General features: G+C 33.7%; 1 protein-coding gene across 3 annotated transcripts in view; it reads right to left on the bottom strand.

Annotated features, from left to right (window-relative positions):
- Positions 1-4,168, bottom strand: part of LOC145293223 (DNA damage-regulated autophagy modulator protein 2-like) — a 75,982-nt gene extending 71,814 nt beyond the window's left edge. Inside the window, exon 1 of one of the 3 annotated variants that reach the window (XM_080139764.1) lies at positions 3,665-4,168. The gene's annotated coding sequence lies outside the window, so the exon portion shown is untranslated. The remainder of the gene's footprint in view (positions 1-3,664) is intronic. The other 2 variants (XM_080139766.1, XM_080139765.1) reach the window with 2 other exon arrangements.
- Positions 4,169-23,898: the final 19,730 nt, after the last annotated feature.

Here is a 23,898-nt window from a genome sequence, read left to right as displayed (position 1 = left end):
TACCTAACTGGATATATTTTTTGTGTTTTTATTCAGTGTAACATGTTTATTCAGCTCGAAAAACATGCAATGTTTACCGATGTATTGGAAAATTCAAAATGGCAGCCGACTCTCTCTCGGAGAGGGTACGTTTGGGAAAAGGTATTATAAATAATAAACTAGACAAAATACTGTTAGAAATTCGCTCAATATATGTTACCGTGACATAAGTTGACATGTATCGGTTGTTTTCTAACAGTATTTTGTCTAGTTTATTATTTATAATACCTTTTCCCAAACGTACCCTCTCCGAGAGAGTCGGCTGCCATTTTGAATTTTCCAATACATCGGTAAACACTGCATGTTTTTCGAGCTGAAATAAACATGTTACACTGAATAAAAACACAAAAAATATATCCAGTTAGGTAGAAAAGTAACTTACCTTGCCTTTTGTTTTTTGACAACTTTTTCGAATCTATGTGTACAGTAATACAAACCCAAAAAATTAATAGCATGTCCGTATAGTGCATACTGCATAGGTACCATATATTTTTAACTGATATATTTCGGAGGTTGGGGGTGTTTATTCCGAAAGCCGTTCTTAATATGAGGCGGTTGGGGGTGTTTATACTACGCTGGGGCAGGTCGTAAAAAATACACTTTTTTTAATATTAATAAATTGTTAAGTGGAAGCACAGAATAGTTATAAACACCCTCCCTATGTTAAGAATAATGACTTTCAAAGTAACGTTATTATTTCAGTACGGTACACAAGCAGTCGGGTGCTACTGGTGCTTGCGACAAGAAACCCCCCTAACAATTTAATCAGGAAAGATATTGTAACACTTGAATTTAATTTGAAAATACTATTAAAAAAAAAAAAAAAAAAAAAAAAACTAGCACGGTCACGGTACAGAACAGAAGTGCATAAGCACTGTTTATTAAATTGTTAGTTGAAAGTACAGTTAAAGAAAAAAAGGTCAACTGATTATTCAACATGCAAAGGGTGTTTATTTCGAAAGCCGTTCTTAACATGGAGATTGAAAATAAGAAAATGATTTTCGGAATAAACACCCAACCTCCCCATGTTAAAAACGGCTTTCGGAATAAACACCCTTTGCAGGTTAGACAACCAGTGCACATTGACAAAAAAGAGTCTTTATGTTAAAAAAAGGTGTTTCTAAATAACGATATTATTTCAGTCAGCACTGTCCATATTCTAGGTGTATCAGAATCGGCCATTAAAAATGCCGTATATGAATTATCTTTCGGAGCTTATAACTACTTGAAAAATGTAATTCAAACCCTATTTTTTTTTAAATTAAAGGAGCAAAGACCAAAATTTAAAAAAATAACAAGTTTAATAGCAAATTATGCAATACTTGTTTTTTTTTTTTAAATAGGTTTTCTTTAAAAAAGATTAAAAGAAAATCAACGAAATTTTACTTAGTTCGATTATAAAAAATATATAAATTCCAAAAAATCACTTACCTATAAAAAATTCTATTCAATGTGTACTTCCATTGTTAAGAATTTATACATATTTATACTTATATTCCATGTCCTTTTTAAATAAAATACTTTTTTAAACAAGGATAAAAAAAAAAACAAAAAAAAAACGCGAACTCAGATTTATTGACTGTTCAAATAAGAGAAATCCATTACCTTACTGTGACTTATAAACGCCATGATTAATATCTCTTTATTCCATGCTGTTAACCAAAAATAGTATTTTGGGGCCTCCGTAGGTGAAAAAAAAAACTCATTCACTTATAAGTTTTTGCCGTTAAACAAAAAAATCCAGTCGACCGATTTTGTTTTTAATTCTCTTAATGAAATACACAAGATTTTGATTATTATATCTTATTTCTACTTTATCGAGTGATTTTTTTTTTTTTAATGTCTAATAAAAAACATTGAATGAAATAGAAAAAGTTGCCATCAGCGTCCGGTATTTACTTTATGATGTAGGCATAATGAGCTTTCATTAAAAAAAAAAAAAATCAACGTGGTTTAAACAAACAAAAAAAAAAGTTTTACACTTTGGACAGGTAAATTTCAAAAAAAATTTTGTTTTTGTTTTAAATTAGAATATTTTATTTATTGATCTTTTATCTCCAATATTTTAAGACATTTCAAACTGGCGGGGGTGAATTAAAAAAAAAAAAAGTTTGTTTAAAATATTATATTCGGTTTATTGGAAAGAGCATAAAATTTCATACTGACCCTGAAAATATCGTAAAAATTGAACCAATAGAAAAATTTAGATAGATTTTTAAAGTTTCACTCGTAAAATTTAATTGATTTCATACGTAAATAAATAAATAAATAAAATAAAGGCTAGTTGAACGCGTACCGGCACTTTGTAAACACTTTTTTTTTGTTTTTTTTTTTTTAATAAAAAATAATATTTCTATTATTTTTTAAACAACTTTAATAGTTTATTTTGGAAGTATATTCCATAAAGAAAATAAAAAACCCACTTTAAAGAGAAATTACGAGTTTTATTTTTTATTCAGTTTTCTGTTTAGGGGTGTCAAAAATTGCCCCCAAATTCTGATACACCTATCTGTAAAGTACAGTTTTTTGTTGTTGTTTTTTTTTTAATATACAATAATGTAAATAAAGCCGAAAGTGTTTTGGGTGTCTGCCTGTCTCTCGTTTCAGGAACTCCGGTTTAATTTTGTGTAGTCTTTTCGCTGTTGTAACTCGTTGCCAGATTTTTCCGAGCTGATACTGGCAGCCATGGGGTTGATCTATATAAGTATAAACTCAAACAAATGCTTCAGATTATAAAATTAATATTCAGAATAGTATTTTGAAATTAAAATTTAATTTTTATGACATTATTCTTTGTTAAATTGTTAGGTGAAAAAGTACAGAATAATTACAAAACAGTAAACACCCTCCCTGTGTTAAGAATGGGTTTCTAAATAACGTTATTTTTTCAGCACGGTCAATTTAGTGCACAACCGAAAAAAAAAAAAAAAACGGAACCGTTCAATATGTTTGTTTTGTTTTTAAATTATTTTTAATTCCAAGCAAAAATGCCAAAATATAAAAATATATTTACTTCTTAGCACAAAAAATTAAGCTTAAAGGAAAAAACACACACAAAACAAAAAAAAAACGGTGCTTATGCATTTTTTTGTGCATAAGTTATGCACTTATGTTACCGTGCTATCTTTTTAAATAGTATTTTGAAGTTTCACGGTATTTTTTTTTTATTAAATTGTTAGGTGAAAGTACAGAAGTGTTACAAAACACGCCCCCCCCCCCAGTCCTCATGTTAAACATGGATTTCTAAATAATATTATTTCAACCTGGTAACATAAGTACAAATAATGGTACTAGTGCAGAGAGAGAGAGAGTGATCCGGACGTAAATAACGTTATTATTTAAAAAGCCATTCTTAACATAAGGAAGGGATGGTGTTTTGTACCTATTCTATACTTCAACCTAACAATTGAATAAAAAAAATTAAAAAAACATATCAAACTTTAATTAAACTTGGAAATACGATTTAAAAAATAGCGTGGATCACTCTCTGCATAAAGCACCCAAATAATAATAATAATAATAATAATAATAATAATAATATGAATCCAGTTGTATTTAATTTAAAATAAATTTACAAGTAAAAAAAAAAAAAGAAAAAAGAAAAACAATAAATTAAAGAACTCACCTTTTTTTTTCTTTTTTTAATTAAGTATTTCACCCCAAAATAACAAATGATTGTTTTTAATCAGTTGTTGCAAAATTTTTTAAGGCTAATTAATTGTAAAAAAAAAAATGTGATCGCCATCAAAATACTTAAATGTTAAATCCAGCAGTGGTCTTTCGTTAAATATCCAGTGTGACCCAACAACTTGGATAAATAATTTTTTAAAAAAGAAAAGAAAACGTTGTGTTGACAAAGACTCATGTGACGAAAACACCAACACAAGCGACTCCTCCCTTTCTTTTCTTCATTAGATTATAGTTTATGCTCTTTCTTTTTCTTATTAAGCTTCCTTTCTCTTTCACGTAAAACCATATTGTTTACTTTCATACTTTTCTTCGAATGAGGAAGAAATAAGTGACGGAGATTTACGGAATGTTCCGAACTATGCCGAAGACAGTTTTTCACCTAATTTTCGCATTATTTTACCTTTTCCGTGTATTTTTTTTTCATTAAATTAAAACAGTTGATGTAAACCCAGCCCCTCAAAAAAAAAAAAAAAAAAAAAAAAAAAAACTATCTGTAGGGTATACGTATCTGTGACGGAAAGAAAATAAATTTGTACACCAAAAAATTGCTTAAATGAATTAAGTAGTTTATTTGAAAAAAAAAAAAAAAAAAAAAAAAAACAGATTTTATGGTTAAACTACGAGCGACGACCTCACGACACCATTTTGAAAAACAAGGGAGATAATTCTAAATAATTCAAACTTTCATGAGATTTTAGAAAACAATTCGTAACATAGGCAAAGAGTCGGGTACTTGTACAGTTTAGTCAAGACATTAAAAAATGAAAATATCGAAAAGATGTTTAAATTGTATGTATCTCTTATGGGACGAAGTTCTCTGAAAAAAAAAATTCACTTAATTTCATCAAGTAGTTTTTTGTTTTTTGTTGTTGTTTTTTTTTTTTTTACAGCGGAAAAACGTTTCTATGAGACCGCGTTGAAGGAAGCCATCTTGAATTAAAAAAAAATGTTTGAATTTTAGAAATGCCACAGGGAGATAACTCCAGTTAAAGCGCTCACACCCCTTCCCATCTTTAATACTAGCTTTTCTCCCTAAAAATCGAACATTTTGCTCGGTATCATAACAAATTGTTTTTTTTTTCGCTGTAAAAAAAAAAAACCTACTTGATGAAATTAAGTGAAATTTTTATCCAGAGAACTTCGTTCCATAACGGATACATACAATTTAAACTTTTTTCGATATTTTCATTTTTTAATGTCTTGACTAAACTGTACAAGTGCCAAGAGTCGTATTGAAAAAAATTCAAATTTGCTTTTAAATTATTTTCTTTATAAAAATAAAACTATCTGATCAATTTACATGATTTTTTTTATTTACAATATTTTCTTTCTATCACGGGAACATACATAACATTTGTATTCGTTTGTGCATGCGTAAACTAACCATAGTTAAAAGTGGTTTCATTTTATAACTTTCTTATCTATCTGTCAGGTTAGCTCAAACGGTAATGAACATGGCTGAAGCACTAATGTTTTGGTTTTGAATCTAGATGATGTCACCCAAGTAATATTTTTAAACTTTTGAAATATATATATATATATATATATATATATATATATATATATATATATATATATATAATACGTGGGGCCCGAGCAAGGCCGGGCTGAAGTGTTATATATATATATACTAGCACTTCAGCCCGGCTTTGTTCGGGCCCTACGTGCTATTCATAGCTTTATGTGCATATGTATATATATATTAAAAAGTTTGACTCATGTCCAGGTAACCTACATGTAAAATTTCAAGTGTTTAGATACAAACTTGGCGGAGGAGTTTGGTAGAGTCTGCAAATGATCAATTCTTTTAACTTTCACATCTAGGCAGCCAAATTTTCGCCCAAAACTGATTAAAAAGCTTGCTGCATGTCTGAATACCCTTTACGTAAAATTTCAAATGTTTAGACCCAAAATTGGCTTAGTAATTTGGTACAAACCGCAGGGGTAAAATTTTTTTTAACTTTGACCCCTTAACATTTATTGTTTTGAGCTCAAATTAAATTAAAATGTTTGATCCATGTTCAAGTAAACTACATCTAAAATTTCAAGTGTTTAGACCCAAAATTGTCGGAGGAGTTTGGTCTGTAGACTGAAAATTGACAGAGTAGTTTGGTAGGGAAATGTACACACACACACACACGCACACACACACACACACACACAATTTCACTTTTATAGATATATAGATATATATTCAATAGAGAATTGGCTCTGTAATAATAAATACGAAATTTGCATGAATTAAAATATATTTAAGCATATTTTATGACTGGGCAATATCGGGTTCCGCCTGCTAGTGTTTGAATAAATAATAACAAACGCTAAAAATTAACACCACTATCCTAACACTATTTGTGAGGTGCCCTTTTTAGTAAGATAATGGAATTGTAATCTATAGAATCCATAATCATCATCATCATCATCATCACCACCACCACCACCACCATAGGGGGGAATAGGTGCTTGTGTAATTGTAAGAGTTAGAAGTGGAAGGAGTAAGTTCAGAGAATTTCTGTCATTACTAACCAGCAGAGCATCACCATTTCCAATCAAGGAAAGTCTGTCATGCATGCACACGCAGTGTGATGGATGATGTACGTCAGTGAGGGTTGAGGACATGCGCTGCATGAAGAGAAACAATATGAGAATGATACAATGAATGTGTAATGTCGGTCTTAAAGACAAGCTTAGTTCTGATGAGCTCAGAGGAAGATTATATAACAGTTACGTAATTACGTGTTTTTTTTTGTTTTGTTTAGTATTTTTTTCTTTTTTTTTTTGCACTTAGGTGTTATCATTTGCAGAGTAATTAGTCTGTGTTCGGTAAGTACACACTGGCTTGTTCTCACTCACGAAGGGAGATTAGACGACTGTAAGTTCGTGCCTTTTTTACATCTCTGCTTGTTTGTGAACATTTCCATTTAAGACATCATCAAGACAAGTCATACATTTTTCTTTTCATCTCTCGGAGTGTTTTGTTTTTTTTAAATGAAAATCACTCTAGACGATACATAAAGCCACTTGATCTAAGGAGCTAAAAAAAATCATGTCAGTGTCAAAAACTAACCAACATTAAATGTTATATGGATAGATTTCAACCTAGAAAACAGCAATACTTACTTCTCCCTTTGTCAGAAACGTCGCTCAGAGAATGTGAGGACTAAAGGACGGAATAAGTAAAGTCCATTTTTTACTCTTTTGTTTTTGCTGGGATGGGGCATTCTACCGGATACCAGACATTCATTCACTATTCCAATCACTCCAACAGAGAGATCTTTTTAAGATTCTAACCGTTTCTTTTTAATGTAATTGTTTGTATGTCTCTTGCACTTGGTTCACTAGGTATATTTTCCAGGTATTTTTTTTTTAATTTTTTTTCACGAGTCTGGTTACTCCTGTAATTACTGGAATGATGAAGATCTTAAGATTCCAATTTCTTTTCATGTCGTACACAAGGCCTTGATATTTGGTTATCTTCTCCCTTTCCGCTCTGTTAAGGACGACATCATTAGGGGAATTTGCTTTAACTAGGGTTGCTACTTTCTCCCTCTTATCCCATATCACTATATCAGGCTTAACAGCTTTGTTTTTTAAGTATGTAGCCGTAGAAATTTCATAGTCATAATGGATGGTATATAACTTATTTCCAACTGTTGTTTCTGGTAAACATGTTCCCACGACTTGCTGCTACACTGAATATTTAGCTTTTTACAGATTTTCCAGGGGAGATATTTACACCCTCCATTGTGTTGAATTGTATAATAGCTGTCATCCAGCAGAACTCTATTCCATGAACAAAGTTTCTTTCTTAGAACTGCACACCTATCGAACTCTCTTCCTTTTGCGTGCTTTCCAGCTGACTATAATATGGTCGTCTTCAAGTCCAGTGTAAACAAATTCTTGATGAGCCGTTCCTCTTGAGTACTCCAATTTACCAAACTTCCATTACTAACAATTATTACAACATTGTCCCATTGATCACTATACGCTTATTAACCCTTATCCTCGAGTGGCCTTTGGGCCTTGATAAGTGGTGAATCCTTTGTTTTAAAAATTAATAAATGAATAACTATATAAAGAATTGCATTGTCATAGTGGATAGTGTATGACTTATTTCCAACAGTTTTTTTCTGGTATATGTTGCCAGGACTTGCTACATTTGCTATTCAACTTTTCACAGATAATCCTCTTTTCAGCCAGACTATAGAGTCTTCTTTATCTATATAGTCCTGTGTTCATACAGGAAATACTTGACATACTGTTAGTTGGCCCATTATTCCAGTTTCCTGCAATGAAAAGTCTTTATCTATTTTTGCCGACTTTTCTGGGCTATTTCCGTTGTAGGCTTGTTTTCTGTTTGTTTCATTTGTAAGATAGTTTTGTTCAAAATATTTGGCCAGTTTTGTGATGGGGAATAGTTCTGGCTCTTCTTTCTTGGTGTCTACTGGCTCTTCTTTCTTGTTTCTTGGTGTTGTACCATCTTAAGATTTAGATTCTGGGAGCTCATCAGATATTGCCTGGTGCTTACAAAAGTGGCTTTGTGTTGGTAGTCAATTTCTGAGACTCATTACCACCTACTCCTCTGGGCAGAGAGAGCCTTGGCAGACACTAGTTTCTGTACATTACTTTGTATAGTGTCGGCATTTTTCTTGTTTTAGTGTCTTGTCTATTAATATCCATTTGTGGCCAGTCAATAATTCCAGTTATATGTTACTACTGGCATGACAAACTGGTTAATGGCAGTTATTTTGCTTTTGTCTGCGAGCTGTGTTTTGCAAATTTTTTGTACATGGCGTATCTGCCTATTTTTCCTCTTATTCTACCATGTTGAATTGAGTCATTTTCTTTTATGCCAAGGCATTTGAACAAAACTATCTTACAAATGAAACAGAAACAGAAAGCAAGCTTACAGCGGAAATAACCCAGAAGAGTCGGCAAAAATAGATAAAGACCTTTCATTACAGGAAACTGGAATAATGGTCGAACTAACAGTATGTCAAGCATTTCCTGGATGAACACAAGACTATATAGATAAAAAGACTCTATAGTATGGCTGAAAAGAGGATTATCAGGAGAGAATGATAATAGCTGGCCAAGGTCAAGGCTTGATGACTAATGCTTTTACAAAGATGAGTGGTTTCAGTAATGTTGCAATATTTTGGACGTATAATGGGGTATGATCCCACACAGTCGGACGATTCTATTTATAAACGATGCTGCTAGGAACTGATGAATTGAATTAATTCACGTTCTGCTAACAACCAATCAGAAACCAGAATTGCTCCATAAATATTAAACCTTTTCTGTAGCAATTTCGCATGTTTTTTCCGTCTCGACACGGTAAGAATATTTTGCTCTGTGGAACTGTCTACTGCAAACCAGTCACCTCTCAGGACTTGTGTGGAACAACGAACCACCGGAAACTGTCCTGTCTACTGCAAACCAGTCACCTCTCAAGACTTGTTTAGAACAACGAACCATCGGAAACTGTTCTGAAACTAAATATGGCTTACACTTCTAGACAAGTGCAGGTTCTGCCAGAGAGAAGTAGAGAGTGTAAGCCAACTGACATCTAGCTGTAAGGTTCTGATGGGGGACGGCTATTATACAATGCGACACAATGGAGTATGTAAATATCTCCACTGGACGATAGATCTGTTCTTCTAGGTCTTTAGTGTCAGTCCAGTCGTCAAGCTGTATGCTTTTTGTTTGAACCTACTTCCCAGCTCTGAGTGAGCTCTTGGCACATTTAGACCAAATTTCATTCAAATATCTTCTATCAAAAAAGGTATGTACAATCTGTAAGAGTCAACCTAAGTTAACGACTGAACTGGCATTCAGCTTGAGATCATCCTTGAAGAGCAGGTGGTTGACCTTTTGTTTGGATCTTGTTGGTGGTCTTGGCTCAAGTTGTAGGCATACAACTTTTATTACGTAGTTTACTTAGCGGATCTATCGTGAAGCAAAAGAGCAAAAAAGATAAACTATCACCTTGGAAAAATCATTTCTGGATCCTCACATCAGGGATTGTTATTCTCCCATTACTGTGATTTAATGTCAGGGTTGTCTGCCACATCTATGTGTGCGTAATAGAGTGCGAACGTGCATATGGCAGCAGCAGCAGCAGCAGCAACAGCCAATACTGAGCCATGTGTGAGGTGATGTCACAGCAAGGAAGAAAGAAAAAGATTATAAAAAGAAGAATGTCTGCACAGACCGTTAATCATATTAAGGATGGGAGAGATAACGGTCTTACACACATGAGCCAAGAGCGACAGGTTTGAACAAGAGACAAGGCAACCAAAATGTTATATGCGTACAGCTCTGGTTGTCTTGATTATGGGATGGATCTTGCATTGCAGTATCCACGTGTAGGGAACACTATCATACCTTTTGATAATCGATTCAAACCAGGCTTAAATTCCTCTGCCTCTTCTTACAGTATTTGAGGATGGTATTATTAATCAACAACTGGTCTTCGGCGCCTAAGCACTTTCTCCTGCTTGTCCTTTTTTCCAGGTATACTCCAGAAAAGAGGTATTCATAGATGCTATCTGCAACCAGGCCAATGAACAGCTTATATGGGTCTATATTTATAGGGTGACGTGTCTCACTCGATTTAGATATTAGTGTGGTATCTCCTCTCCAGTATGTATGCCTATATGAACTTAAAACAGAAGAACAGCGAAAAGCCGTAGTATGTGGAGAGATTGAAAAATCGTGTGTAGTTGTTCCATATCTGGAAAGAAAAGGGAAACCATCTACCATTATGGGACGAAGTAAAAATTACAGACAGAGAAGAACAGTGGAGAGTAAGACAACTGAAAGAAGCAGCATATATGCTGGGGAATACTCAATTATTAAGTAGACTTACTAAAGAATTTAATACGATATGGGAACCATTAATTATAAATAATAGATAACATATACAAGTAATAAGTAAAAACATTAATATATATGTGTATATATATATACGTTAATATATAGTAATAATTAGTAATAAATAGTGATATTTACAACTAGAAATAAAATAGGTTTAAGGCTCCTAAAATTTGTATCAGAAGCATGCACAAGGATCTGTGGTTCAGTGGTTAGAGTACTTGGAAAGATCAATTGTAAAAAGTGATATTGAGGGTTCAATCCTCAGCATGGGCAACCGAAAAATACAATTGCAAATTACTTAGGACGTCTATCCAGTCATGACTGACGGAACAAGAGCATGCTACCCCCATGAAGTAAATAAAGGGCCCCGCTTGAAATTCTGTCCAAATTCTCGAGGTCAACAAGATATACATGAAGAAGGTCGGAGATTACATCGACCAAAACGTTGTGAAAATCACACTCAAGATGAGAACAGTAATATGTATATGAACTTTATATTTAAGTTAATAATAATTTTAAATTGGATTGAGTTGTTGTTGTTGTTGTTGTTGTTGTCAAGATGATTAAAATAGACAAGTATTCGTCAGTCTTTAATTGTATATAATGTACTTACCTGTGCATTGGTTCAAGGCAGATTTTTATGGCATTAACAAGATTCCTTGTTGTTTCAAGTACCTTTTCATGGAGATAACAACACGTTCTGTGGTTACAGGTACCATTTGACTCTCCCTGTGTTTAACATAGTTTTCCATCTGCTACTTTTAAAGTTTGCGCTTTAATCTTGGCTCTGTGTCTCCCTCTTGCGGTCAACATCTCAAACAAGCAAAAAAAAATAACCCATATATATATTTCTATACTAATTTTGTTTTAGATGGGTAGTACTAAGGTAATGTTATTGTGCAGGACGTAAGTTTTGATTCTGGGTTTAAGATCAAAATAAAAAGAATGAAACAACAAACAAATATTTTTGAAAGAAATGAACAAAGTAAGAATATTCCTTGTCCACGACGTAAATAGTTCAAGAAGCACAACCAGTAAAAAAAAAAAGAAAAAAAAAAGGTATTTATCCGAGGAAGTACTGAGCAAGGAATCCGGTCACAGCTGTTGACCACTGAGTTGATATTGGATGACACAAGTAAAAGTTATTTAATATGTGAACTGTTGATGTTACAGAGAACAGAGAGGCTGACAAATGAGACCGACTGGTAGAAAAGAAGAACGAAGGAGGAGTAGTGTACCAACCACAGAGCCAAAACTCGTTTATCCATTTGTGAATGAATTTAACTAAGAAATAAAACCATTTTTATAACCAAAGAAGGAACGCGATTCTTGCTAAGTTTTGTAATCCCAAAGGAAGCAACTTGGCAAATTTTTACATTAGGTCCACCTCCACAATTTTTAACATGGGTAAGTTGAAGGTGTTTATTCCAAAAGCCGTTTTTACCATGGGGAGGATGGGGGTGTTTATTCCAAAAGTTTTTCTTTAAATGGGGAGGTTGGGGGTGTTTATTCATGGCTGCCAGTAAATTATAGTGCATAAAACAGGTTTTTATATCTCGAAAACTACTTGTCTCTGCAAATTTTAAATGAGATTTTCTTATTCCGCATAGTCAAAAGCCTATATAGGTAGTCATTTTAAAGAAAATTGTGGAGGTGAACCTAAAGTAATAAAATTACCAGCAACTTTGCTTTAATGGGAAACAAGAAAGTAAATTTAATTATTTCTCTTACATCTGATCCTTAAAATTACCCAGACGATCAGTAAAACTTGGGCTGATCTGATTACATTTCTATTTATTACTATTTATTGCTTTGTTGTAAAATTGATCGATAAATATTGTTGGAATTATTACCTGCGTTTGTTTTGCTTTCTTTCTTTTTTTTTTTTTTAATCACAGACCGAGAAATTAAAAGGAAAACCAGAAATTGCCTGTATATTGTAGCAGTTCGACTTCTCAGTGATAAGAATGAATGAAATGAACAAGCATAGATAAAGCAGATAAGAATAACAAAGCAGATACAAATATCAGTCGAGAGAAGAGATAATTGGAAAGAAGGTGCCACGGTTCCAAAAACGCGCGCGCGCACACACAGCTGTTATCTTAATAAACAAGTAAGAAAAAACAAAACAAAAGAAATCATTAGTAAATACTCTAATCTAGACATAGACACTGATTTTCTTGTGCATATATGAGACTAGCAAGGCCGCTGGGCGTTACCCGGTCATAAAATGCTTAAATATGATATTTTAATTAATGTAGATTTCGTATTTATTATTAGAGAGCCAATTCTCTATTGATTATTATATTACACCCAATATACAGTGATGATTTCAAAAATTTAAAAAACAAAAAATATGACTTCGGTGCCATCAGCTAGAATCGAAACCAAAACATATAGCTTTGCAGCATTATTCATTACCATCTGAGCCATGCCCTTACGCATATAAAGACTTAAAAAATAACATTGTTAAACCTATAAATGTATATTTGCACATGCATAGAAAGCCACTTTAAGGCGACTTACGCCTGCCAGGTCTTAATTTTTTCAATTTTGACCCCTTAGCTATTTTTACCGACTACAAACCAAATCTACTTTGTTCCACAGGTCCAAATCCCTTAGATATAAAGTTTCAAGTCTGAAAACCGAAAATTGACAGAGGAGTATGGTAGAGACCGTTCATCACACAATCAAACAACCAAGGTAACTTTTATATATATATATACTAGCAGGGAGATCCAACGTTGTCTGGGATTGAATGGAAATCAACAAATATCCCATCCTCGCATACATTTATTGTCATCGGAATCGGTGAAATCGACCTTTTTTAATCAAATCGATAGATTGCCTTGCTCTAGTTGAGGACCCACTGCACTACACCAACTTCACATGTCTCCCCACAGTGATAGTCCACAATACATTGTAGTCTATATTGCACTGTAGAGAATCTACTGTTGATTTTATTGAATTATTTGTAAATAATGGCTTCACTGAAAGTTTAAAATACAAAAGTCAATTGTGCTCTACACAGAAACATTCATTTTGAACGCGCCCCTGTTGTATCAAAGAACACCTTGTTGATTTTATGAAATGATTTTTACGTCATGACTTAAATTAAAGTTAAATGTACAAAAGTCAAGTATCATGATTCGCTTGTGCTTTAAAGAGAAACATTCATTTTGAATGCGCCAATGTCTTATAAAAGACTCTACAATTGATTTTATAGGCTTGGCCTTTCTGCTTGTTCTCAAATGCACTCGTGATGTTAGGTTGTATAAAAATGTTAATATTGTTCAAAATCGGACTTCTTCCGTTAATCAGATTTTTTTCGATTATCAATTTTTGATACTTATCAGAAAAATTCTGGTACAAAATCTACATAAGAACACTTCCAGACGTATCAAGTACATTTGTGGGAAATTTAAAAAAAACATCAGGCCAACTGTTTCCGAGTCCATAGAGAACAAAATCACACACACAAAGTTCCTTTTATATAAGAAAAGAGAAAAGATCTCTATCTCTTCTCTACTATTATATAAAAAGAAACTTTGTCTGTGTGGACTCCAAATGGCTGGACTGTTTTTTTTTGTTTTTTTTAAATTTCACGCAGATGTACTTTATGTATTCAGATAGGTTTTGTATTAGAATATCCTTGATAAGTATCGATAATCGAAAACATCCGATGAAAGAAGGAACAGGCGATTTTGACTGAAGTTAACGCCTTATACATCCTAACATCACAAGTACATTTGAAAATTACCAATTACCAAACAAGCAGAAAGTCCTGGCATATCAAATCAACAGTAGGTTCTTTGATATGACAGGGGCACGTTCGAAATGAATGTTTTTAATTAGAGCACAGTTGAATTTTGCTTTTTAAACTTTAATTCAAGTCATTATCTAAAAATAATTTTATAAAAATCATATATATATATTAAAAAAATTGTTTAAAAATTAAAAAATTATATGGGCTCAATAAAAAATTTAAAAATTATATATATATATATATATATATATATATATATATATATATATATATATATATGAGCAAACAGTTAATAAAACATGTTAAAAAACACTTTGAAAAAGAGTTAAAAACATATTTAATCTGAAAGGAAACACATGATAAGTGGATAGTCCTTAATCCGCAGAGTTTCGAAGAAATACTTTCCTTCTCATCAGAGGGTAGGAATTAGCAAAATGTGGGATCGGATTTTGCATACAAAAGCTCTATCTCCTATTTGGTTTTATCGAGCTTTTACATCTGGCTGAGATAACTTTATAAATATTAATTCTTTAATATTTACAATATACTTTAGTTTTACCATCTTGGATCATTTTGGTAAATTTAATTGTAATTTTTATTTTATATATATATATATATATATATATATATATATATATATATATATATATATATATATATATACTAGCAAAGAGACCCAACGTTGCTTAAGATTCAATGATGATCAACGAATGTTTCCCACTCCGATACTTTTATTGTCATCGAAATCGGTGAAATCGACCATTTTTCAATTAAATCGATTTATTGCCTGCTCTAGTTGGAGATCCGTGGCAGTGCACCTCGGAAGAAGCTTCACATGCCTTCCTGCAGTAATTTAGTCCACAATACATTGTAGTTTACATTGCACTGTAGAGAACCTACTGTTGATTTTATAAAATTATTTTTATATAATGGCTTGAATTAAAGTTTAAAATGCAAAAGTCAAGTATCATGGTTCAGTTGTGTTCTAAACAGAAACATTCATTTCAAACGCGGCCCTGTCATATCAAAGAACATACTGTTGATTTGATATGCCGGGCCTTTCTGCTTGTTCATTTTTGACGATCTCCTATTCTGAGAAGTAATTATGTGATATATATCAGAATAATGAGATGAATTAGATCACAGATTAATGAATCTTGTGATTTCAAGTCTTACAAAATACTTTTCGGAGGTAATATTTTTGTGTAAGACAATCCTAGCCAAATAAAATTGCTCAATATACTAGATAGAGCAAATTAAAATTTACAGTTTTTATATTTAAATTTCATTCAGAAATTGTTGAAGACCATCTACTAGTTGGCTAGTTGTATACAAATCACAAGAGCAATAGGAGTTTTCTGTCATATCTGAAAGTGACACAATGTTCAACAGTAAGATCAGAGATGCGCCTCTGTACAACTCATGTTCTCTACCAATCCAAGTTATGAAAACAGGACCATTACCAGTACCCTCAAAATCCAAATCCGGACGGTTCAATGCTTAAGGACACAGCTCAATGAAATCTCTGGTTATGGTCTTTAGTGTGGTTTCAAGTGAGGGCCACATCACGCCACCTCACATCTTCGAAGTTGGTTTGAAAGTCAACACCAAAGTATATCTGGATGTGCCGAAGAGTGTGGTGATCCTCTGGTGCAATCAGGATGCCACTAGCAGACCCTGGGTGTGGCAGCAGGGCTCGATGCCGGCCCACAAGTCCAAAGAGGCCATGGTTTGGTTTTAGAACGAGTGCTACTACTTTGTACTCCTGAATCCGCTGGACTACTTTATTTGATCATACGTCAAGAACATCACCAATATAACCTCCCACAACACCAGAGCCAGCCTGATTGTCGCCATCTGCCAAGTATTCACCGAGCTCCCACCAGCGCTAGTGGAAAAGGCATGCACCCAGTTCCAGACCCATATCGAGGCAGTGATTGAAGCTGAAAGCAGCTACATTGAATAGATGTCAGCTCTACTACATAATTAAGTTACCTGAATTGATTTTTTTCAATAAAAGTTTTAACATAAAGTGTTGTTTTCTTTAGTGCGACGTTTCACCTTGTATTTGGGGCTAGGAATACGCTTTAGAAATAACTGTAAGTGGTGAGTATAAAAGTTGTGCATAGGAAGTGTTTAGTTATTAACCTATAATGTACAAAACCTATGGGGGAAAATTGTTCCCGTTTTATTAACATAGATAAAAGTAAGATTAAAATTAAAATTAGGGAAATTATGAAAATTGATGAAATTAAATGCTAAATACTAAAACTGCAGATTCTTGTCCGGGGAGAGAGGTGAAGATGTTCAGGAAGTTCAAAGATTTGGAGTTTAGGGTGTGTACGTCTTTTAAAACTGTACTGATGTGGGTTGGACGTGGGGAGGATCAATTACATTTTATGTTATAGCGTTTATAATATATACATGTGTACATGTGTGCGTGCGTGTGTGTGTGTGCGTGCGTGCGTGTGCGCGTGTGTGTGTGTGTGTGTGTGTGTGTGTGTGTGTGTGTGTGTGTGTGTGTGTGTGTGTGTGTGTGTGTGTGTGAAAATGTATGCAAAAACTAGGGCACACATGTTACACCCTACTACTGTACCCAGGGATTAAAAAATTAAAAAAAAAAAAAACAATTAGAAAGTATTTTTTATTAAATTTTTTTTAATTTAATCTTTGAAATATTTTAATTTGATTCTATTTCCTATTTTTATTTAATATATATATATATATATATATATATATATATATATATATATATATATATCTGTAGAAATATTTTTTATTCACTTATATTTCCTTTTTATATATACCAATCCTTATTTAAGAAGCTCAATGTAATTAAAGAGCATATAATGAATGAATGACAAAAGTCTATATTCCAAATTTCATGATGTTGACCATCTTACAATTTATTCTTTCTGACAATTACATTTCTTGACAGTATCTGTTTCGTAGCACAAAATCAATCACTTAATTATTATATCACTCAGTGAATCTATTTTGCCCTTAACTCATCAGAAAAAATAGCAACAATCAATCCACCAAAAGGAAATAAAATGCGTTTGGACATGATTAAAAATACATTGATATATATGTATATACTAGCATGGGTGCTCGGCGTTGCCCGGGTGTTTGGAGGTATGTGTTGAGCAAAAAAAATAAAAGTGGTAGATGGGAGGCAGGTTCGAACCCGTACCACGAAAGATGAAAAGAACGGGAAAAAAATGTGACGTCTTTGCTGTTACAACCACCGTCAAACCGGAAGTGATGTAGGTTTAAATTAAGGCTAGACAATCGAAAAGAGGGCATGACTTTCGAAAATATCAGTGAAAAAAGCGACCTCTCCTTGTAGAAAAGTGCCCAGTTGAGAGTGAAGAAATTAATGTTTTTAGCCAATCTTTCGGTATTTGTCGTCTGAAAGGTTGAGCTTCAAAACGATACTGATCTTGTGAAAATTCGTCGCCTCTGTTGAAAGTTTTAGGCAGACATGCAAACATACATACATGTATACATTTATATATTGGTAGCTCGCATTTTCGACCCAAACTGATTAAAAGTTTGCCCTATCTCTGAATACCCTTTATGTAAAATTTCAAATGTTTAGACCAGAAATTGTCTGAATAATTTGGTAGAGGCCGCAGAGGTCAATTTTTTAAAAACTTTGACCCCCTATTATAACCCCTTAACATTTATTGTTTTGGGCTCAAATCAATTTATTAAGTTAGATCCATGTCCAAGGAACCTATATCTAAAATTTCAGTATGTGAAATTGTTTCATGTATGTATTTAAATTACCCGTCCGAGGGTAGGTAAAATTATTTTAAATATGTGTTGTATATTACCCATCCCTGCAAAGGTAATATTATTTCATATACATGCTATAAATTACTTATCCTAGGTAAGGTACAATTATTTGATACATGTAATACCCGTCCTAGGGTAGGTAAAATATTCATTTGCTCGAAAAAGCTAATGATACATAGACATTAAAAATTCCTCTATCCGAAGAATAACAAATATGTTCAAAATCAACTTCAATTTTCTCATGGTTTATACAATCCCGAGCAACGCTGGGTAGCCCCGTTAGTACATGTATAAAAGCTGATAATAATGCAGAAATGTATAGATTAAAGCATATTCCAAATGAAGTCCAGGCTCGGTGAAAAAGAAGTTGAAAATTGGGATATAATTTAAAGAAAATACAGATTGGTTAGATGTATTATTAATATGCAAGTGAAATAGTCCAAATGTAATTGTAATAATCCAAGTGGTTGATCGGTAAATACAAGTAAATTCCAGATGTGAAATTGGCTTCTTAATATTGCGGAAGATTTTTTTCACGGAAAAAGGTTCTAAGTGGAAAACTTACTATTGTCCAAACAATGAAAGAGAAAAAAGATAAACTCTTGTCATGAGGTCAACAGTAAGCTTTTCACGAATAACGCTGGACAGTTAAATGTTTTGGTTTCCATTTTTGTTGATCGCACCCAGGTCATATTTAAAAAAAACAAACTTTTGAAATCACTACTATATATTAGGTACAATATAATAATCAATAGAGAACTCCATCCATAGTCCTTGAGCCCCTGGAGGGGCATAGGCCATCTAAAACTTTGTAGATGCTTTTGTAGCGAGGAGTTCTTTTTACAGGGTGAGGGTGCTGGCCCCACGCACAACCTTCCCAGAAGTTACATACAGCGCCCAGCCTTCCCAAATGGTCACCCATCTGGTACTGGCCAGGCTCAACGTTGCTTAGCTTCAGTGATCTGGCGAGAACCGGTGTGTCAACGTGATTGTGCCATACTAATAAAGAATTGGCTCTATAATAATAAATATGAAATTTGCATGAATTAAAATATCATATTTAAGCATATCTTACAACTGGGTAATGCCGGTTGGTGTATTAGCGTAATTAATAAAGCAACCATAACTAGCACACACATATATATAGTAGCTACTAGTGATGAGACGATTCTAACATTTTTCCTGATTCCAATACAATTACTGATTCTGATTCTTTATAAATCTCTAAATATTTAACTACAAAATAGTTATTTTTCCCCCCAATTACCATAAAAACGCATCTTAAATGTACATATATTTTCTCAAATGTAAAAACTAGTGATGGGACGATTCCGATATTTTTCCTGATTCCAATACAATTATCGATTCCGTACTAAATTCCCGATTCTGATTTTTTAGAAATCTCTAAATATTTAACTATAAAAGTGTTATTTTGTCCCAATTACTATAAAACACACATCTTTAATGTGCACATATTTTCTCAAATGTAAAAACACATTTTGTGAGGGGATGATCTAGATATTTTAGTTTTACTGGAAGTTTAAATCAATAAATATTTATTATTTTATTATTACTACAAGCAGTGGAAGATGTGTAGCAGACACAAATAGACCCCTTTTCTTTTCGCGCATTCGCTTCCTCTGAGTGAGTGATGCGGCCTTAAACTGTCCAATCTGAGTACTTGCATATGAATACGAATTAACCCCTAGGGACCAGATAGCTTCCGGTCCCAGAAGAAAACTCTCGCTCTTACGCTACCAGCCTTCGACGGTGCAAGACGTCTGTTCGCTTCGCTGCCCCTACTAAAGGTATTGACGACAGCCACTGGCTGTAACTACCTCATAAGGCAGTGGAGACCCGACTCTACTTTCTTCCTTCCTTTCTTTCTAAAGTACGCTTTGCGAATAAACCTTTCCCTTGTTAAGTTGAAGAAGTTGTTTGTCATTTGTTCATAGAATTGTGTTATTTTATTTTATTAGGGAAATTCCCTAAAGATGTTTCTTAAACCAAAATCAAATAAAAAAGATAATTAAAGGAATTGGTTTTGGCATCGGAAAATAGACCCAAATTTTTCCGATTCTGATATCCCAAAAGGCTCCGATTTTTCCGATTCCGATTAATCTTCCCAACACTAGTAAAACACACTTGTGTGTGTGTGTGTGGGGGGGGGTAATCTATAGATTTTAGTTTTACTGGTCGTTTAAATCAATAAATATTTATTATTTTATTATTACTACAAGCAGTGGAATCTTATTTTTAAAAACAAAATCAAATAAAAAAGATAATTAAAGAAATTGTATTTAGCTTCGAAAAATAGGCATAAATTTTTCCGATTCCAATACCGATTCCGATATCCCAAAATCTTCTGATTTTTCTGATTCTCCATTCCAATTATGATGAATCGTCCCAACACTAGTAGCTACATACATTTAAGTGTAGCTATACTTATAATATGATATTTGAAAATGAAAAGTATAAAAATAGTACGAAATTATGTAAATATAATGGATAAAAAAATAAAAACGTAAATAGTAACATTAATTGGGAAAATTTTAAATCAATACCTCCTAATATAAATAGAAAGAACTGTAAATTATATGCAAAGGAAAAATATAAAATTATAAACTAAAGCAATTTATTTCAAATTTATTTATTTTTACTTTTTTTTCATTTCAAACAAGGCATATCGCCACTTGGATGTAAGGAGCTACTATTTTAAATCAAATCTAAAAAGGACACTATGTAGGAAGTTGAGTAACGAGATATCTTTTTGCATTGCTTAAATTTCTGCATGTCAGTACAATCAATGAAGCAGGAGACGGGGAGGGAATTCTGAAGCAGTTCACTTGTAAAATTCTTTAGGCTTTGATGTGAAATATGAATCTAACTCATGTTCAGTCTCCTTTCATAATGTTAACCCGACGGTCATCTCGATGGTTTTGAAATGCTTGCAATAAGTGATAATCTGAGGGAGCTAGGTCAGGAGAATATGTAGGATGAGATTTTCCAAACAAATTCTCCTAGGAAATCTTTGGTCAGTAGTGTTGTGTGAGGATGAGCATTATCATGATGGAAGATGACTACCTTTTCTGTTGACTAAAGAAGTCGTTTTCAGGTCAACATGGGCGAGAAGATTGCAATAAAAAAAAATGGATGATGCTTTAATAATCTGAAAGAAAAAGTTATCAATTAATCGTGGTGCTATGTTTAAGTAAAGTCCAGAGGGGAATTTCTGCTATCAAAATATTATATACAGTGTGGACTAATGCATTGTGGACTAAGTCACAGTTGGGAGGCATTGGAAGCTACCTTCCAATATACTGCAAGGGTGGGGGTTCTCAACTAAAACAGGCAACCAATCGATGTTATTGAAAAAATGGATGAGTTCACCGATTTCAATGACAATAAAAGTATGGAAAGGCGGAACATTTGTTGATCCTCATCCAATTCTGGACAACATTGGGCTTTCCTGCTAGTAAATGATAATCCAAGGGAGCTAGATCAGGAGAATATGCAGAATGAGGTCTCCTAGGAGATATTTGGTCAGCAGTGCCGTGTCAGGACGAACATTATCATAATGGAAGATGAATCCCTTTCTGTTGATGAAAGAAGGTCGTTTTTGGATCAAAGTGGGTAAGAATATTGTGGAAAAATATGAATAGCGCTTATATAATCTGAAAGAAAAAATTATAAATTAATCTTAGTGATATGTTTAAGTAATAACAATATGCATGAAATAAAATACAATGGTTTATAAGTGTTCCTCCTGCAAACCAGCAAAATTTTTTGCACCGACTTGATATAAAAATAAGTAAAATTATTTTTTAGGAGTTCAATTTCTTGTTATATATGCTCATTATAAAGGTTGCCAAAACATGGGACAACTTGCACAAGTGGGTCTATGTACGGTGTGCCTGGTGTTCCTGTGGCACCGACAGCAGACTATTGCACACATCCTCACAGACTGTTCCCTTCGCGAGGCATGCTCTGATGTGGCCTGAGGGATGCCTCAGACACTGCCTGATGATGGACCTTGAGATGGAGTGATATGATACTTATAAAACTGACAATGGGTAACATTGATGCAAGTATGGTGGCTTTATACAAGAGCTGAGCCATGTGCAAAGTGACGTCACAATAAGTGCTGAAAACTTTGTAAAAAAAATGAAAAATCTTTATTATTTTTTTTTTATCACCCAACATTAAAGAATAGTCCAATTTTAATTCAATTTTCAGTAAATTATATTTTCCGGGGAATAAAACAGCATTTTTTAAAAGAATAACAGAATGCAGACGCACATATGGCGGCTATATGCAAATACCAAGCTGTGTGTGAAATGATGTCACGGTAAGGAAAAGAAAATGACTATGAAAAGGAGAGAGAGAGCACGTTAGGGAAGATGATCATGTTAGAGATGTGGATAACGTTCGAGAGCATGTCCGTGAGGAACGTTTAAGAGCATGTCCGTGAGGCACATTCGAGAGCATGTTCAAAATGACGTTCGAGAGCATGTTAGAGAAGACGATCACGTTAGAGATGTGGAGGACGTTTGAGAGGACAGAAATGAATCGCTATATTTGATTGAATTCAAAATTCATCCCTGGTTAACTCCCCATTAATAATTTCTCCAGAGTCAGAGAGAAGGAGCACGATCACGTTTTATTCAGGAAAGTACTCAGAAATAAATGTTGTTATAACATGAAAAAGTGAGTTGAGTTATTACTTGTATTCTGTTCCTTGCGACGTAGACTGCATACAACGTGTGGGTCTTGTGGGTAACGTTACAAACATACCGTCATCATCATCATTGTCATTATTAACCCAACAATTAAACTTTTATTTAGTTAAAGAGATCTTCATACCGAAAATTAAAACATACTAGAAGGCCACCAGGTGTTGCCCAGTCGTAAGATATGCTCAAATATATTTTGATGTATTCAGATTTCATATATTTATTTATTGATTATTGCATTGTACCCAATATATAGTAGTGCCTCCTCCAGGCATGACCTGGTTGTAAAATACATTTAAAATATACTTTAATCATGCAGATTTTTTTTTTTTTTTTTAACAAGGAGGTCACCACTTATCAAGGTCTGGAAGCCACTCAGGGATAAGGGTTATTGTATGTACAGTAAGTTGTACGTTAGTGTTGAGATTTCATAAAGTGTCTACTTAAGGGGGCGGTTCATCAGGAATTTGTTTACGTTGGATTTGAAGACATCCAAGTTGTAGTCAGGGGGGAAACAGGCAGACGGAACAGAGTTCCACTGGCAGGCTGTTCTAAGAAAGAAGCTGTGTTCATGGAATCTACGTTTTGATTTAGGCACAGATAGAGAGCGGGGAAAATTTTTGACAGTGGCTTCAGCTAGACGGGTACTTTTTTGTAAAAGATTGGTGAGGGGGGACCAGAGATTGGAGCTCAGACGAGCACTTGCCATGGAAATAATGGTAAAACAAAGACAGGCTCGCAACGTCTCCTCTGTAGGAGAGAGGTTGCAGAGAAGAGAAAAGGGCATCTCCCACTAAGCCACGAAGTCTATTTTGTACTCTGTCAAGGCAGGATAGGCTGTTTTTCGCAGCTCCTGCCCAGATATGGCAACAGTATTCCATCTTTGGACGTACTTGGCTTTTATATAGATAGAGAATTGCATCAGTAGTGAGATATCTTCTGGAGCGGTAGAAGGAACCCACCATCTTTCCAGCGATCCTGGCAACC

Source organism: Euprymna scolopes, chromosome 14 (assembly GCF_053919585.1).
Source record: "Euprymna scolopes isolate OS-2025 chromosome 14, ASM5391958v1, whole genome shotgun sequence".
NCBI lineage: Eukaryota > Metazoa > Mollusca > Cephalopoda > Sepiida > Sepiolidae > Euprymna > Euprymna scolopes.
This window is presented reverse-complemented; position numbering and strand designations above follow the sequence as displayed.